A 17,242-nucleotide genomic window follows, 5' to 3' on the forward strand; every position below is an offset into this window, starting at 1 on the left:
GAAGGTGTTATGAAAGGAAAATCTACATGACTTGGCAATAAATTGGATAGGAAAAATGAGAGGGATTGAGGAGCTAAGGATCATATACAGCTAGTGAGACTGGTTGACTAGGAGTATAATGATGCCCTTGACACTAAAAGGAAAGTTCAGAAAGGGGAGGTGTGTGTGTGTGTGTGTGTGTGTGTGTGTGTGTGTGTGTGTGTATGAAAAGATGGACATGCTGAGATTGTCTATGGGACATGCAGTCAGTTGGGGATATGAGATTAGAGATCAATAGAGACTAGGGCTGGCTAAATAGATTTAAGAATCATTAGCTGAAAGAGGATAATTGAATCCATAGGAGTTGATGAGATCCCCAGAATACAGTCCCCACACATGGCCCTATGGGACACTCAAATTTATTATGCATTTCATGGATCAGGATCTGACAAAAGAGATTGATAAGGAGTGTCCAACTAGAAGGAAGGGCCTTGAGTTCATGTCATTTAAGGATAAATTCAAGAAATATGGGGTGTTCAGTCTAGAGAGGAGATAAACTCACTATTTCAGATGTGGTACAACAAGGGGCTAGAATTATAACGGACTCCACCAGAGATTCCTAAAGTTTTTGAGTTTTTATGGGCATCTTTGGCCATTTGCTGAGACTTGTGGTTTACTTCTAATAAAAATGTTTTTAAACATATACAATAAAATACATAAGATTACTATGAAAACATATTATATTAAAACACATTACTATGAAAACAAACTATATTGAAACACAACGAATCAAATTATCCTACCAATAAAGTTCACAGATCTTAAGTTAAGGAGTCTTGCACATTTTTTTTTCTGATGCTTTTAGAGACAAGCAGACTAAGCTGGCTTCTACCCAGTCATGGTTTCTACTTTTTCCATATTCTAAAACCTTCAAAGGATCCGAACTTAAAATTAACTAGAAATTGTTGATGATTCACATCCAACCCACTGTTAGAGGTCAACAAACTACTAGACATTTGTACCCTCAAACATAATTAACTGGTTGAAAATTTCTTAGCTCCCCCACAATCTTTCAGTAGAAGCAAAAGTAACCTAAGCTTGCCCCTTCCTCAACCCTTTTCTCTTCCACATTTGCACACATGCACACTCTACTCATATATTCAGCACCAGAAATAAACCTTCTGCACATACATGTACACTGAGTTCTCCAAAGTCTATCTTTCACAGCTCAAAAAACTCTCAAAAAAATACACAGAACAGATTTCAAAAATGCCAGTCCACCTATTACTACCATTAGAAGAATATCTTCATGATTTTTTATAGTCTAGTCCAGGAGTCCCCAAACTTTTTACATAGGGGGCCAGTTCACTGTCTGTCAGACTGCTGGAGGGCCTGACTATAAAAAAAAAAACCCAAACTACGAACAAATCCATATAACTCTGCCTGGGATAGTGGAGGCTGCAGGTTGTGATTGGCCTGTCACACCTTGCACAGGCCCATCACTGCCACCACTATACCACAGTATACCAGCAGTATACACAGTGAGGAATCCCCTCCCCCAGATCGCTGCTCACCATGCTGACATCTTCCATTGTGCAGCCACATAATCCTTTGTGTGGCACCTTATTCTCGTTCAATTACCCTCAGAACAAGGCACCAAGCAAAGAATTATGTCACCAGAAGATGTACTGTACATGAGCGATGCCACACTTTGTGATGCCACCACATACAGTGCTCCTCTCACTGACCAGCAATTAAAGAGGTGCCCCTTCCAGAAGTGAGGTGGGGGCCAGATAAATGGCCTCAGCGCATGTGGCCCAGGGGCCATAATTTGGGGACCCCTGGGCTAGGAGGTGGCCAATCATTGAGAGAAAAGTTTGAGACCTATTCAGCTAAGGTATATAAAATCTAACACTCAGATATGTGGAATTTCCAAGGAAATTCTCAAAGTTGAAATAGACTTGGAGTACTGACTGCCTACAAATGAGTAGTTAATATAGTTATACTATATGCTTACATTATAAAGTGTCCAAGCTGTTCTACATAGGATGATATATCAAGAACTAAAAGGGATCTTGAGGAATATCCTGCCCAGCAAATATTTACAGAATCCCAAAGGTACCAGAAGTAGGAAGGAATGATAAGAATTAACAATCACTATCACCATTTCATAGGTGAGAAACTTGAGAAGCAGAGAGATAAAGTGGCAATCATACAATGGACAAGAATTTGTTAAATGCATTCAGCACCCTAGTCATCACAGCACATCATCTTTTGCATATAAAATAATACTCAACAAACAGGAAAATAACTATTCAAAATGAATTTTACCATGAGGGTCAAAATGCTGATGGGGAAAAAATAGAAACTTCAATTAATTTCTCCAAGGACATGCATTCATTCCTTTACCATTACAGTGACTGGAATACATTCCCTAATCACTTCCACCTTAGGGAATCCTTTTCCTGGAAGATGTAGTCTCACCTTCCACAAGAAACCTTTCCTTTCTTTCTGCAATGGCTATTGATCTTTTTCCCAAACTACCTTGCATTTGTATTTATTCTCTGAAGATTATTCTCTACATACTTATACATGTACTTGATTTCACCATTGGAATACACTCCTTGTATAATGAGATTGTTTCATTCTTTATATGGAAAACCCTGGTACCTGGCATGCTAGCTGGCTCATAGCAGGTGCTTAATAAACACTAATAAATTTATTTCAATTGTTATCTCCAATAACAAACAGTTCTCAAATTTTGCTTCAAATCTTATTATAGATTATGCTATTTCTCCTTTCTTAAAAGTGCACCATATTTTTACCCAGGATTGCAGTCTTTTAATTTAATGCGCAAAACAATTTAAGTAAAGCTTTTTAGGAGCTGATTTTAAACAATCATTTGTATTTTCTCTGTTGATATGGATAAAAGTCCTTATATATTATTAGTAGCTGCACAAAACCCCACAGGAAAGACAACTATTTTGGTCTAAGATTTAAATAGTTTTTAAACTATAAATTAAGGTTGAATTGTATTTGTCATAAAATAAAATTGACTAGACATCCTTCTATGTATTTCATAAAAGACTATGTATTTTAAAACACTTGAACAGAAGAATTGATCTAACTGGTTCTGAAAATCAAAAAATACTATTTTTGTCTAGGGGAAATACCGATACAATTTTAAAAACAATACTATATGTATGATATAGCTGCTTGTGCTTCACATAAAAATATATATTGGGAATTTTCTATAAAATTGAGAATTTTGAAGTTTATATAAAGGTCCCCCCCACCTCAGAATAGCAATTCAAATGTATATGAAGAAAAAGCTAGAAAACTTCAATTGTGTCTTCAACTATAAAAACACTATAAGTTCATTAAGGTAGATATCCAGACTTTGCAATATCCAAGAATATTTTGAAGGGAGAAGTGAATTATCTCTGATTGCATAGCTAATAAATAGCTAAAGTGAGGCACAAACCCAGGTCTTCCTGATTACATAACAAGACTTATATTTTCTGTCAGTGGTGTCAAACTAAAATAGAACTGGGCATCATTAAGTTATAAATTAGATTCCAACAGATCACATCTTGGGTTTTAAAAACTATACAGTGTTATCATTATTTATATTTTAGTGTATTTTTTGCTAAATATTTTCAATTACCCTCTAAAATGGTTTGAGTACACTTGGGAATATTATGGGATAAAGGAGGTTATATTTGACACTTTTGCTCTGTATCACTGTTGCTTCTCAAAGAAGTTCTTCTTGGTCACAACAAGTTTCCTTCCCTTTTGGGAGGACAGAACTATTAATCACACCCAATGCTCAGCTTCTTACTAATCCATATGTCTTTTTAGACACATACATCCAAGAGAGAATAAGCATCAAAAATATATTGATTTCTACAGATAGGAATATCCCCCTTATTCTGAAAGAAAGTAACTCGTGAATGCTGCCAACAGTGGGGAAGTGTTGGAAGGGAATTTAACTCCCCATTATATCACTTTGATGTCATCAATCAGTTACCTGGAGGTAAAAGACCACTGAGATGTGCAAGTATAGACAAACCCTTAGAGAAAGGAAGTTGAAATCAATGAGATAGGAAACTAACTCCACAGGCACTGGCCCCCTTGTGTGGTGCCAAGCAAATTAAGGAACCATAATTGGTTCCTGAAATGTGATGTGGGAGAGACAGTGGGTAGAGAAAACTGCTTATAAGGTGAGCTGAGGAGACTCTTCACTTTCTTCTGTCTAGAGCTTGGAACCTGAAAGAACCCATGTTGGTGGTGAGCTTTAATCCATCATGACTACAAATAGAGTAGTAAGTTAAACAACTCTCTACCTCTGTCCTACATTTCCCTCTCTTTACTATCACTACTTTTATGTAATAACGTTATTAAGGCTACTAACAGTCTCATAAGAGGAGGGGGGAATTATATGAGAGCATTCTTCCACCATGGAAAAATAAGCAGAAGAACCAATGCAGATATAAAACATGATATATTTTTCCTCTTACTCATTATTTTATTAAGTAGAATAAAATACTAAAATTCTGGAGCCAGTTGTCAATGTTGATAGGCAAAAAAAAAATATTAAAGCAATGTGATTGGAGGAACAAGTAGTTAAACTTTAAAAGAGATTTCATTTTATTAAAGTTGTTAAATTATATTTTTTATTTCTACATCCTAATTGCCCAAGCAGTTTTAAAACCCATGGTGAAAGAATATTTAGAATATTGAAAAGGAGAAAAGGAAATCAGATATAATGGGAAAACATAGCTGCCTCCGAAATAAACGTGTCAGTGAGATGACTCAGTGGACTAAGTGTCAGATCTGGAGATTGGAGGTCTTGGATTCAAATATGGTCTCAGAAACTTCAAATCTATGGGATATCCTGTGTGATCTCTTAACACCAGTTGCCTAGTCCTTATTGTTCTTCTAAAACAGAAAGCAAAGACTTGAAATAACAACAAAAACAAAACATGTTACCTCCATGATTCTACATTAGCTACTAAAGTGAATGTTTATTAAGTCAATATATTTGTCAAATGAATATTTTTAAGTCTTTATTTCCAAAGACTAAGGTTAATAACCAAATTTTCCTACTTACATACCTAGGGACACAAAAGAGTCAATAAGGTCAATGAACTTGGGAAATGCAGTGTAGATGGGGAGGAAGAATAAAAGGAGTCTAAAATCTCCTGTGCCTAAGCAAAATTAACTAAAGCCAAATGAAACTGCTAACAAGATAAATTCTTCAGGATGTTATAAAAATCTTGAGGAAAAACATCAGTCTATTTCTGTTTCTTTCATATCTTCACTTAATACCCAGAACCCTGAAATAGGACTTTTATATTCTTGGTGCTACTGAAAATGTACTTAGAGGTTATTGATGGCTTCCTAATTTAATGTATTTTTCTTAGGCCTCAGCTTTCTTGATTTCTATTACATCTATCCCTTTTGACTTAATTTTCTTTAATATTATCTGGTTTCTAAAAAAAGATGTTTTCTGACTTTTTGATGCATAGACTTTTTGGTGGTTTTCTTCGATCTCTGAACCTTTTCTCAAATCTTTGGACTTTTTACTGACTAAGCTTTCATAAAAGGTAGGGGGATAAGGACTTTATAAAGGATTTACTATATGTAAGAGATTCTAAAAACTCTGCAATTAGATATGGGGAGATCTGAGTTTGACTCTTGCCTCACACCTTTGATCTTGAAGAAGCCATTTAACCACCTTCAGCCTCAATTTCCTCATCTGTAATACAAGTATAGTTTATATCACCTACCTCAGAGATTATTGTCAAGGATGTGCAAATCTTAAAATGCTATATTGATGTGAATTATTAATATTGATGTTTCAACTTAGACATTTATTTTTGTTTTAAATCCTTACCTTCTGTTTTGGAATCACCGTGTATTGATTCCAAGGCAGAAGAGTGGTAAGGGCTAGGCAATGGGGGTTAAGTGACTTGCCCAGGGTCACACAGCTGGGAAGTATCTGAGGTCACATTTGAACCCAGGACCTCCCATCTCTGGGCCTGGCTCTCAATCCACTGAGCTACCCAGCTGCCCCCCCCCCCCCAACTTAGACATTTCTGATGGATGTTAGTGACCTTTGTTCTCTCTATGTCATCTTGCTCAGTGTTATAGGGGCTTTTATTATCTCTTTCATATAGATTGTTCACATCCACATTTGTATCACAAACCTTCTTCTGATATCCAGACTCACAATTATAAATTTTCCCTTGAAAGTCCCACCAACAATTCAAACTCTGTGTAAATCCTAACATCATTTTCTTTCATAACATCCACTTTTTCTTTTGAATTCTGTCTTCTTCCTAGAACTTGCCTAAGAGACATCTTTGTCTCTTCATTTTACTTGTTTATTAAGAGGTTACAAGGTAGCACAATGGAGAGAATGCTGGATTGGAATCAATCTAGATTTAGCACTTCAGCTGTGTGGTCTTGATAGAGTTATTTAATTCTTTCAACCTCAGTTTCTTTATCTATAAAAAGGGATGATGAAGCACCTAATTCCTGGGGTTGTTATGAGGATAAATTAAAATTTCAAATTGTTCCTACCAAACTTGCTGTCTTTTTATACCATTTTTGACCTCATCACTTAAACTCCTTGAGAAAATTGTCTATACTCATTGCTTCTCCTCATTACCTAGTTCTATATTCTTTTTAACCTGGCTTCTGGACTCAGTATTCACCTGAATGCTGTTGGCTTCAGTTTTTAAAAGATCTCAATTGCCAAGGCCACTGGACTTTTCTTAGTCACCATCCCAATTAGTATCTCTATTGTGTCTGGCACTGTTGATAGATGATCACTGATTACATACTCTTTCTAATTTTTTGTGACAATACATTTTCCCCCTATCTTTCTGAATCCTTTGCAAAGGAAAACACCTTTGCACTTTCTGAATCCCCCTATCTTTCTGAATCCTTTGGTTTTTCATTTAGCAGGTACCCTCTCAGAATTTCTTCTATTTCTATTCTCTCTGTCTTTTTCTCCTTTTTCTCTGTTCTTTCTCTCTGTCTCTCTGTCTCTATCGCTGACTATTTCTCTCTCTCTTTTACAGGGATTTCACAGTATAAATAATTAGTATATAGTAAATGCTTAATAAATGAATAACTAATTCTTCAAATGATACTTCTGATCAAAAATCCTATTAGTAAAAGGCCAGTAATTATACTATCAGTAATCCACATTTAAAAGCAAAACATTTTTTTTTAAACCCTTACCTTCCGTCTTGGAGTCAATACTGTGTATTGGCTCCAAGGCAGAAGAGTGGTAAGGGCTAGGCAATGGGGGTCAAGTGACTTGCCCAGGGTCACACAGCTGGGAAGTGGCTGAAGCCAGATTTGAACCTAGGACCTCCCGTCTCTAGGACTGGTTCTCAATCCACTGTGCTACCCAGCTGCCCCCCAAAACATTTCTTGTAACTCTTGTTATAGTTATTTAATACTAGTAACAGGTCAAGACTTCTAGGTTAATTTGATAAATTCTGCTAATATTTGATGTGAAAGAAACAAGTATCTATCTACCTAAGGCTCTTCAGATAAGGTGCAGGAAAGTTAAAGACTGAATAAATCAAAGATTTATTAGGTGACCAAAGTCAGCCTGGATCCTGTGGAAACACATACACCTAGAGCAAGATCTTACTGAAGAATGCTTTAGATTGGGAAGTAGAAACAAATTTCACCATTATGTCTTTTTCCTGGATGATAAGTAAGCTAAATGAAAAATTTCAAGATGAATTATCATTAATATAAGAGAATTATGAGAAATGACTGAAAAAAATTACCTGTGATTGCTTAATACTGTTCTTTGTTGGAAACATGCCCTAAAGCAAAAGGATGAATAACTATTAAATACTATTTGAGGGAAAAAATGCCTCTAAAAGATTTCAAACACCCTTCTTTAAGGATTTGAGCATTTTCAAAATTATCAAAAGATTTTGGCAAAGACAATGTCAGTTGAAAGTGAAAGAGTTAATTCCTAAATATAAACAAACATCACTGTTCTCTTCTTTTTCATGCTCCCCCCTAACCTACTCATGAAATAGCAAAATTACTCTTGTAGCAGAGTTGATTCAGCACAGCATAACTAGTATTCACTTGAAATCACACACATAGTTTATAGTTAATTATGGAAGAGATTAAATTTTGTATAATCAATAGGGAATTTCTGTGAAGTCACAACTAGCTTCTTCAAGGAAGGAACTGACAATATTAACACTTTTGAGGAAAACACTTTAGCTTTACAGTTATAGAAATCAAAGAATTTTAGAATTAGATAAAAACTCATTTAAATGCTTTCTTTTACAAATTAACAAACTGAGGTCCAGAGTTTGATTTTCATTCATTAATTTGTGTTTATAAAAAAAATTAAGAATCATTTTTTTGGGCAGAGCTTTGTGCCACAGGAGATGCAAAATTTAGATCCCATATGGGTTGATTGTTGTGCTCATAGAATTTATTATTCTAGTTAGGAGGTAAGACACAGAAGCTATTATCTAAGTGTTCCAAAAGGAATGTGAAACAGAAAAATGGTAATTAGCACAGCTCCAAAACTGAACAGTGGCATATTAGGGGGTGGTGGGCAAAATAAATTTAGATCTGAAATATTTTTCTTCTAATTTCTTTTCTTATATTTACATCAAAGAAGGCACAAAAAATGGGTATCTGCCTCCTGTTTATATTCATGAAGATTACACAGATATTAATTTGGCTATTTTAAAAATTAATTCCTAAAATTTAATTAGCAATTGAACTTCATTTGCCTTAGGCATGTATAAACAGCATTTAGTTTTAAAAAAAAGAAATAAAAGTTGTTTTTCATTTTGCATGCTTTGCAGACTGAAAATATTTCATTATGCTGAGAAAAAAGGCAAATCTTCATGTCAAGCAAATCTCAAGAAGAGTAAATTGGAAATAATGAGGTAGAAATGAAATGAGAAAACAGATTAACAATGGACACAACATTTTCTGACTATAATATTCTGTGCAATATCTAGGTGCTATATTAATTATCTTTTATATAGTAGAATATAAATGTTCTTAAAATCTTCTGAACAAATGATACTGTGTTTTTCCTAGGATGTTATAATTTGACAAAAATTCTGGAAATTATTCCCTTTGACAAGACTACCTTGTTCTAATGGAGAATCCTTTAAAAAAAATTTCTTATCTTCTGTCTTAGAAGCAAAGCTATACATTGCTTCTAAGACAAAAGAGCAGTAAGAGGTAGGTAATAGGGGTTAAATGACTTGTCCAGGGTCATACATCTAGGTAGTATTTGAGGTCAAATTTGAACTCAGGATCTCCTATGTCTGGTCCTAGCTCTCTAACTACTTAGCTACATAGATGACCCCCTGGAGAATCTTTTTTAAAGCTCATTATATAATTTCATGGTTTTCCTTAAATTCTTAAAACATTCACATAAGAAAGTCTTATTTCATGATCTTTTTTTATAAAGACAATCTGAGGTATAGAAGTATTAAATGACCACCATGGGACAATGCTATGTGAAATCCTTGCTAAAAATTCACATTTGATTCTTTCTAGACCTTTATTATTTATCCTCTTGAAATATTTATCCTTTTCTTTCATTAAGAATCTGTATATACTTTGGAAAGATAGGTAGCTAAATAGGCTCAAGCCTAGAGTAAGGAAGATGCATCTTCCAGAGTTCAACTCTGGCCTCAGACTTACTAGCTATAAAACCCTTGGCAAATCACTTAACTGGGTTTGTTTCAGTTTCCTCAAATAAAAACAGCTAGGGTAGAAAATGGTAAACCACTTCAGTATCTTTGCCTAGAAAACTAAACAGGGCCACAAGGAGAAGGGTATGACTTAAGAATGACTAAACAACAACATGTAATTGAGTACCTTAACTAACAAATATTGGCCTTAATTAATTGCTCATGAACAAATAATTTCTTCATTTCTCTTAGAGAGTTAGTTCAAATAATTAGTATAGGAACATGAATGCTCTTACATATGGACTTTTTTCCTTCATCACAGATAGTGGTTCACTACTCTAAAAGAAGAAGGACTTCAAACCTCACTAAAAAAGTTTTTTTTTTAAATGGCCTCTAACTGAAATAAATCTTTGTTGATACTTTTGAAATAACAATAAGGTAGAAAGAGTGTGCTTCATAAGAGTTTAAAAAGTTTTGCATTTGAATTTCAGCAATACTTTCAAATTATGGGTCACAATTAAAGGCACAGTAGAGTGGTTTTTGCTGTTGTTGTTGCTTGTTTGTTTTGTTTTAGTTTTATTTTTTGACTCAGGGATTAATCCCTAGATTTACCCATGTGTGAATAATTTCTTTCACATGAACTTTTTTGCTAAACTAAAGGGCATTTCTGGCTCACTAGAGCAAATTATCCTACTAGGTAACTTTGTGGAAGAATTCTTCCCCTTCAAAGGATCTACTTCTCTAATTAACTCACCTTCTATTATATTTTACATCTTGAAATTTTACTGCCTAAATTCTATTCTTAAGCCTTTTATCTTAATTGATTCCTAGATAGGACATTTATTTCATATTCTGATCTGCTTTTAGTCTTTGATTATTCACAATCTTATTTAAATACCTGTATACCTAGACTTTAAAAATGCAAAGAGGGAAAAATTCAAAACCTGCTACCACAACCTATTCCAGGATGAAACCAATATCCAATCATTGTTGTCCTGATATTCAGGAAAATTTTCCTTATGCAGACCTTAAATCCATTTTATATGTTCCATAACAATGAAGTATTCCTACTCATTTCTTTTAGTGGTCAGAAATTTTTAAAACTTCTCATTTCTTTAATTACAGAAAAAAGGGTTGGGATTATATCTGAAACAAAATAATTAGGTAGAAGTAAAGGGAGTATTTTCTTGCAAGTGATAAGCTTGATCTCTTTCCCATTATAGTTGTTAGAGATGTTTGGAATTATCCTCATCTGCACCAATTATAAGAGTTATTCTTTAAGTAAATAGAGTACTGATTTTCCTAATCATTATCTTATAGAAGAGTTGGTCAGTGAATTGAGTTAGTTCATGGTAATGAGTTGTGGCTGGTTTACTATGATGTATTATCATAGCATGTAGATGACCATAGGTAAATAAAACTTTCAACAGAACACAAGATTTACCACACAGATTTACCAAATTAGAAAGATTATAAGTATAGTTCCTATGACAACAACAATGAAAACAGTTAATGTTTATATAGTATTTACTATGTACCAGGTTGTTGTAAGTGCTTTAAAATGATCTATTTTGGTCCTCAAAATAACCTTTTGGAGTTAGAAGCTATTATATTTTGTTCATTGTCTAAGGACCAAACTTTAAGTATTGAAAAGTTCATTATTAATAAGTCAGGGGTGGGGTGATGAATCCTTTGGTCATGTCTACTTACACTGAGAGGATAGAGGACCAGCATCTTAAAGAACTGATAAATAGTAATAAAGAAGACATAGTATGTGTTTGTGTGTGTGTGTGTGTGTCTTTTTTTCTCAAATGATGCCTTCCCTAATGGGGGAAAGGGAGAGAGGGAGGGAATTAACTGGATATTTTAATGTAAAAATATAACAAATAAACATACTTAACTTTAATAAAAAGGAAAAGGAAAAAAGGCAGGACAATCTGAGTTGAAGTTCAGTCTCTGACATATACTAACTATCTCACCATGGAAAAGTCACATCCCATACTTCCTTACTGGGAATTAGGATGACAGAGTAAAGAATGCTCCCATCCCAGCCAAACCCAATGACCCAATGACAAACATTGATTAAACACAAAAAAGGGGGGAAATGGTTCAAAATGAAAAAAAAAAAGGAGATAGAATCTAGATCACAGGAGGGAGAAGGAAGAGTACACTAGTCTGTGTGACATTTAGGAACCTGCAGAGTGGTGAGCAACCCACCACATGTAGCCCAGGAAAAGTGGGACCTACTTACAAAAAGACAGGAAAAGGGGTCAGCAGGACCCAGTGAGCACTACCCAGGAAAGGGTTCAGTCAGGATGAACACAGCCTGGGGGATGAAGGGGTGAACCAGTAGGACAGGTATCCAATCCACCTCCAGAGACAATAGGGGATCTGACTACAGTAAGAGTGGAATCCACCCAGACAAAATAGCTGCAAGCATTCCCCTAAGCAAGTCAGACAGGTCTCTGCCACCAAGTGCAGCTCTGGAACTCCAAGGCAGCTCAACCTATCCCATACCACAGAGATGACTACACTGCAGGCTTGAAACAGTATTCCCTTTACTCCAGGAGCAAAGCAAAACTTCACGACATAGACAAAATTTTTATAAAAGAAAAACTGGTAAATTGAGCAAAAGCCAAGGAACCTTACTCAGCTACTTTTATGACCGGAAAAATCAGAATACAAAGTTGGAAGAAAACACTATGCCAAAATAGAAACATGTGAAGTCTTAAGGATAAGGACAAAAGGGTGTCAGGCACCTAAAGAATATTGGGAAGAACTTGAAAAGAAGTTATATGATCTCAAATGACAATGCAATTTAACATCTTAGAAAAAAAAATCAAAGAAGGAAACACCTCTCTAAAAACTAGAATTGGCCAAATGGAAATGGAGGGAAATAAAAACACAGGAAAACAAAACAAAATAAAACAAACCTCTCTAAAGAAGAGAATGCATCAAATAGTAAAAGAGGCTTGACAATACATATAAAGAATACACAATTCTTTAAAAAGCAGAATTGGCCAGCTCGAAAAGAAGGCTCAAAAATGCAATGATGAAAACAATTTCCAGAGTAGAACTTGCCAAATGGAAAAGGAAACACAACCTTAAGGAAGAAAATAATCCCTAAAAATTAGAATTGGACAGATAGAAGCTAATTACTTCATAAGAAATCAGGAAACAATAAGTCAAAAAATTGAAAAATAGAAGAAAGTATGAAATATCTCACTGGAAAACAACTGACCTGGGAAATAAATCTTGGAGATATAATCAAAGAATCATCAGAATACACCAAAACCATGATAAAAGAAACTGAACATCATAATACAAGGAATCATTGTGAAAGCTTTCCAGATATCCTTGAATGAGAGGAGAAAATAGAAATTGAAATAATTTACCACTCACCACCTGAAAGTGAGCCCACAAATAAAATATTCCAGGACTATTATGGCCAAATTTCAAAATTCCCATGCCATGGAATAAAAAATACTGCAAGGAGCCAGCTAGTAGGAAGCAATTCACATATTGTGGAGCCACAGTCAGAATTACCCCACCAGCTTTTACATTAAAGGACTAGAAGGCATGGAATATTATATTCCAAAAGCCAAAGAAGCTAGAAGCACAGTAAAAAAAAAATCACCTAACCTGTGAAACTGGGCGTACACTTTATAGGAAAAAAATTAATATTTAATGAGTTAGAGGACTTTCAGACATTCCTGACCAAAAAAAAAAAACCCGAAAGTTGACAAGAAAATTTAAGGATCAAATCCAAAACTCAAGAGGACTGTAAAAAGGTAAATAGAAATGGAAATTAAAGAGATTAAAAAAGATAAAACTGATTATAGTCTTACATGAGAAGGTAATAATTAAGCTATTTAATATATCTATGATACTAGACAGAGTACTTAAGAAACACAAGATACTTAATGTTCTTAATATATTGAAGAACCTCATCTCTATTAGGACATAGAGAAGATGTATACATTGACAGAAAGAAGGGAGCAAGTTGACTTGGACAGAATGATATTACTCCACTACCCCAAAAATGTTTCTTTTTATGTTTTATCTTTATTTTATTTTAATAACATTTCTATATGTTTTCCAAAGTTATATGATTCATGTTGTCTCTCTCATTTCTTCCCTCCCCCTCCCAGAGTTGACAAGCAGTGCAATCTAAGTTTTGCATGTATTTTCACGCAAAACATTTCATATTATTCATTTTTGTAAGTGAATAATCTTGTAAAAACGAGATGCCAAATCATATACCCAAATAAACAAGTGGTAAATCATATTTTCATCAGCATTTATACTTCAACAACTTTTTCTCTGGAGGTGGATAGTATTTTTTTTATAAGTCCCTCAGATTTGTCCTGGGTTATTTTATTGCTGTTAGTAGCAAAGTCTATCAAATTTGATCATCCCACAATATTTCAGTTACTGTGTATAATGTTCTCCTGGTTCTCCGTATTTCACTCTGCATCAGTTCACATAGGTCTTTCTAGCACTTTTTGAAATTATCCTTTTCATTATTCCTTATAGCACAAAAGTATTCTGTCACCATCAGATACCATAATTTGCTTAGCCATTTCCCAATTGAGGGACATCCTTTTAGTTCCTAATTCTTGGCTGCCACAAAAAGAGCAGCTATAAATATTTTTTGCATAAAAAGGTCCTTTCCCATTGTAAAGATTAAAATTTAGGAATATGGGGAGACTGAGGCAGGTAGAAATTAGTTTCTCTCTGCAAGGAGTATTATATTTTTTTAGAGGTTTATTAAAGGTTCAAGATTAAAGAAAATACAGAATAAGAAAAAACATGTGCCTAGGCCAAAGGCCTAGGCAAGATAACCTCACATCACAGAAGAGACACATCTGCTCCAAAATGGAAGTCCAAAAGAAAACCCCAAAAACCTTTGCCACCAGCTTAAATCCTTCCTCCATCTCGGCCCACCTCAGAATTCCCATGAGATTACAAAGCATTTTGGGGAAGTGGAGCAAAGGCTTGTGGGGATTGTAGTCCTGTATTCGAGTCTATTTTTTACACCATTTAAAAAAAATCTCTTTGGGATATAGACCTAGTAGTAGTGTTGCTGAATCAAAAGGTATGCATTTCTTTTATATCCCTTTGAACATAATTCCAAATTGCCATCCAGAATGGCATCCATTGACAACTTCACTAGCAATTTATTAGTGTCCCAATTTTGCCACATTCCCTCCAAAATGTATTATTTTCCTTTAATATCATGTTGTCCAATCTGATAAATGTGAGCTGCTACTGCAGAGTTGTTTTAATTTTCATTTCTCTAATCAGGAGGGGTTTAGAAGATTTTAATATAATTATTGATAGCCTTTTTTATTCAACTGAAAACTATTCATATGAAAAATTCATATCCTTTGACAATTTATCAATTAATTGTGCCACCCCAAAACTATAAAAGATGAGAAAGAGAAACATACTGAAAGAACAAAAAAGAAAGAGGTGCATGAGAGAGAGAGAGAGAGAGAGAGAGAGAGAGAGAGAGAGAGAGGATAAATGGCGATAATAAGGAGAGAAACATACAGTAATATTATAACTATGTATGGGAATGGGATGAGCTCATCCATAAAATGGAAGAGGTTAGCAGAGTGGATTAAAAACCAGAGCCCCACAATATGCTTTCTACAAGAAACACATTTAAAGCAGGGACACACACACACACACACACACACACACACAAAGTTAGTAAAGGTCAGGGAATAGAGCAGAAAGCAGGAATAGTACTTATGGTCTCTGACAAAACAAAAATAAGAAATTGATCTAATTAAAAGAGATAAGGAAGTAAAGTATGTCTTGATAAAAGATACCATAGATAATAAAACAAGATGTCAGAATTATTTTACCCAAGTAAATATAAGTAAACCTCACATCTTAAGTGAAATTAATAAATATTTAGAAAATTATAAATTACTCAAATTAACAAAAGAGGAAATAGAATAAACATCCCAATTTCAGAAAAAGAAGTTGAAAAGATCATTAATAAATTCCTAAGGGGGGAAAATGAGGGTCAGAAGGATTTATAAATAATTTCTACCAAACAGTCAAAGAACAATTAATTCCAATACTTTCTGAACTATGGAACTTTGGAAAAATAGATGGAAGAAGGAATTCTACCAAATTTCTTTTATAATCCCATATATAGTGATTATTTATACCCAAATCAGGAAAAGGACAAAAGAAACAAAGAAAATTATAGACCAATCTCTCTAATGAATATTGATGCAACAATTTTAAATAAATTACTAGGAACAAAACTATAACACTAGATCACAATGATCATACACTATAACCAGATGGATTTTACACCAAGAATGAAGGGATGATTTAATAGTAGGAAAATTATAAGCATAATGGGCCACATTGGTAATGAGAATAACAGAAATCCTATGATTATCTCAATACATGTAGAAAAAGCCTTCAAATTATAAACTGTATCTATCTTAAACCATCAATGAGTATCATCTGCAATGGAGATAACCTGGATGCTTTCCCCATAAGATCAGGACTGAAGCAAGGATGCCCACTATCACCGCAACTATTCAATATGACACTGGACATGTTAGATATAACAATATAAGCAGAAAAAGAAACTTTAAAAATTAGAATAGGCAATGAGGAAATGAAGTTGTTACTCGTTGCAGAATCCCAGGGAATTAACAAAAAACTAAGTGAAATAATTAACTTTAGCAAAGTTGCAGAATATAACATAAACCCTCATAAATTGTCAAATTTCTGTACATTACCAACAAAGTCCAAAAGCTATAGGTAACAAGAGAAATTCCATTGGAAAGAACAGGAGGCAATGTAAAATACCTGAGTGTACTCACCAAAACAAACCTAGTAACTACATGAGAGCAATTACAAAACACTTCACCCACAAATAAAGGGACATAAACGATTGGAAAAATAATTGCTCAGGGGTAGGGCAAGCCAACATAATAAAAATAGTAATCCTGCCTAAATTAATTTTCAGTGTCATATAAATTAATCTCAAAAATTATTTCATAGAACAAGATTTTTCTTATGAAGATCTCATTTTTCAAATATAAAGAACTAAGTCATATTTATAAGAATCCAAGTCATTCCTCAAATTGATAAGAGTTCAAAGAATATGAATAGGTAGATGCCAATTTATGTTCACAAAGAAAGCTTTCTATCTTCTATATTTATAAAATTGAAGATCAAATGACAAAAAGGCTATATATGCCTATTCTATAGCTCTAATTTGTATTATAAAATAGTAAAATATAAGTTGTCTACCACTCTGTCAATTAGAAACCTTTAGAAACCAGTGTTTTCTTTCCCCTTTTCCAAGAAAAATCTTGGATCTAATAAATTATATGAACATTCACGAATCAATCAATTATGGTCTTATTATTTGTCTACTGTTGATATAAATATAATGAAATAAATTCTACTTCCAAATAACATATTCATTAGAGCATAGAAGTTTAATGCAGAAACCATCATATAATAGACATTAATTACTCTTGTTCATCCTGAGTTAGAAAACT

The 17,242-nt window shown here is 34.1% G+C and overlaps 1 protein-coding gene across 3 annotated transcripts in view; it reads right to left on the reverse strand.

Annotated features, from left to right (window-relative positions):
- CHRM3 (cholinergic receptor muscarinic 3) overlaps positions 1-17,242 on the reverse strand; it is a 576,253-nt gene that overhangs the window by 158,698 nt on the left and 400,313 nt on the right. The window contains exon 4 of one of the 3 annotated variants that reach the window (XM_056816083.1): positions 7,797-7,835. The exons of the other annotated variants lie outside the window; for them this stretch is intronic. The gene's annotated coding sequence lies outside the window, so the exon portion shown is untranslated. The remainder of the gene's footprint in view (positions 1-7,796; positions 7,836-17,242) is intronic. 3 annotated transcript variants of the gene reach the window in all.

The sequence above is a fragment of the Monodelphis domestica genome, chromosome 2 (assembly GCF_027887165.1).
Source record: "Monodelphis domestica isolate mMonDom1 chromosome 2, mMonDom1.pri, whole genome shotgun sequence".
Classification (NCBI taxonomy): domain Eukaryota; kingdom Metazoa; phylum Chordata; class Mammalia; order Didelphimorphia; family Didelphidae; genus Monodelphis; species Monodelphis domestica.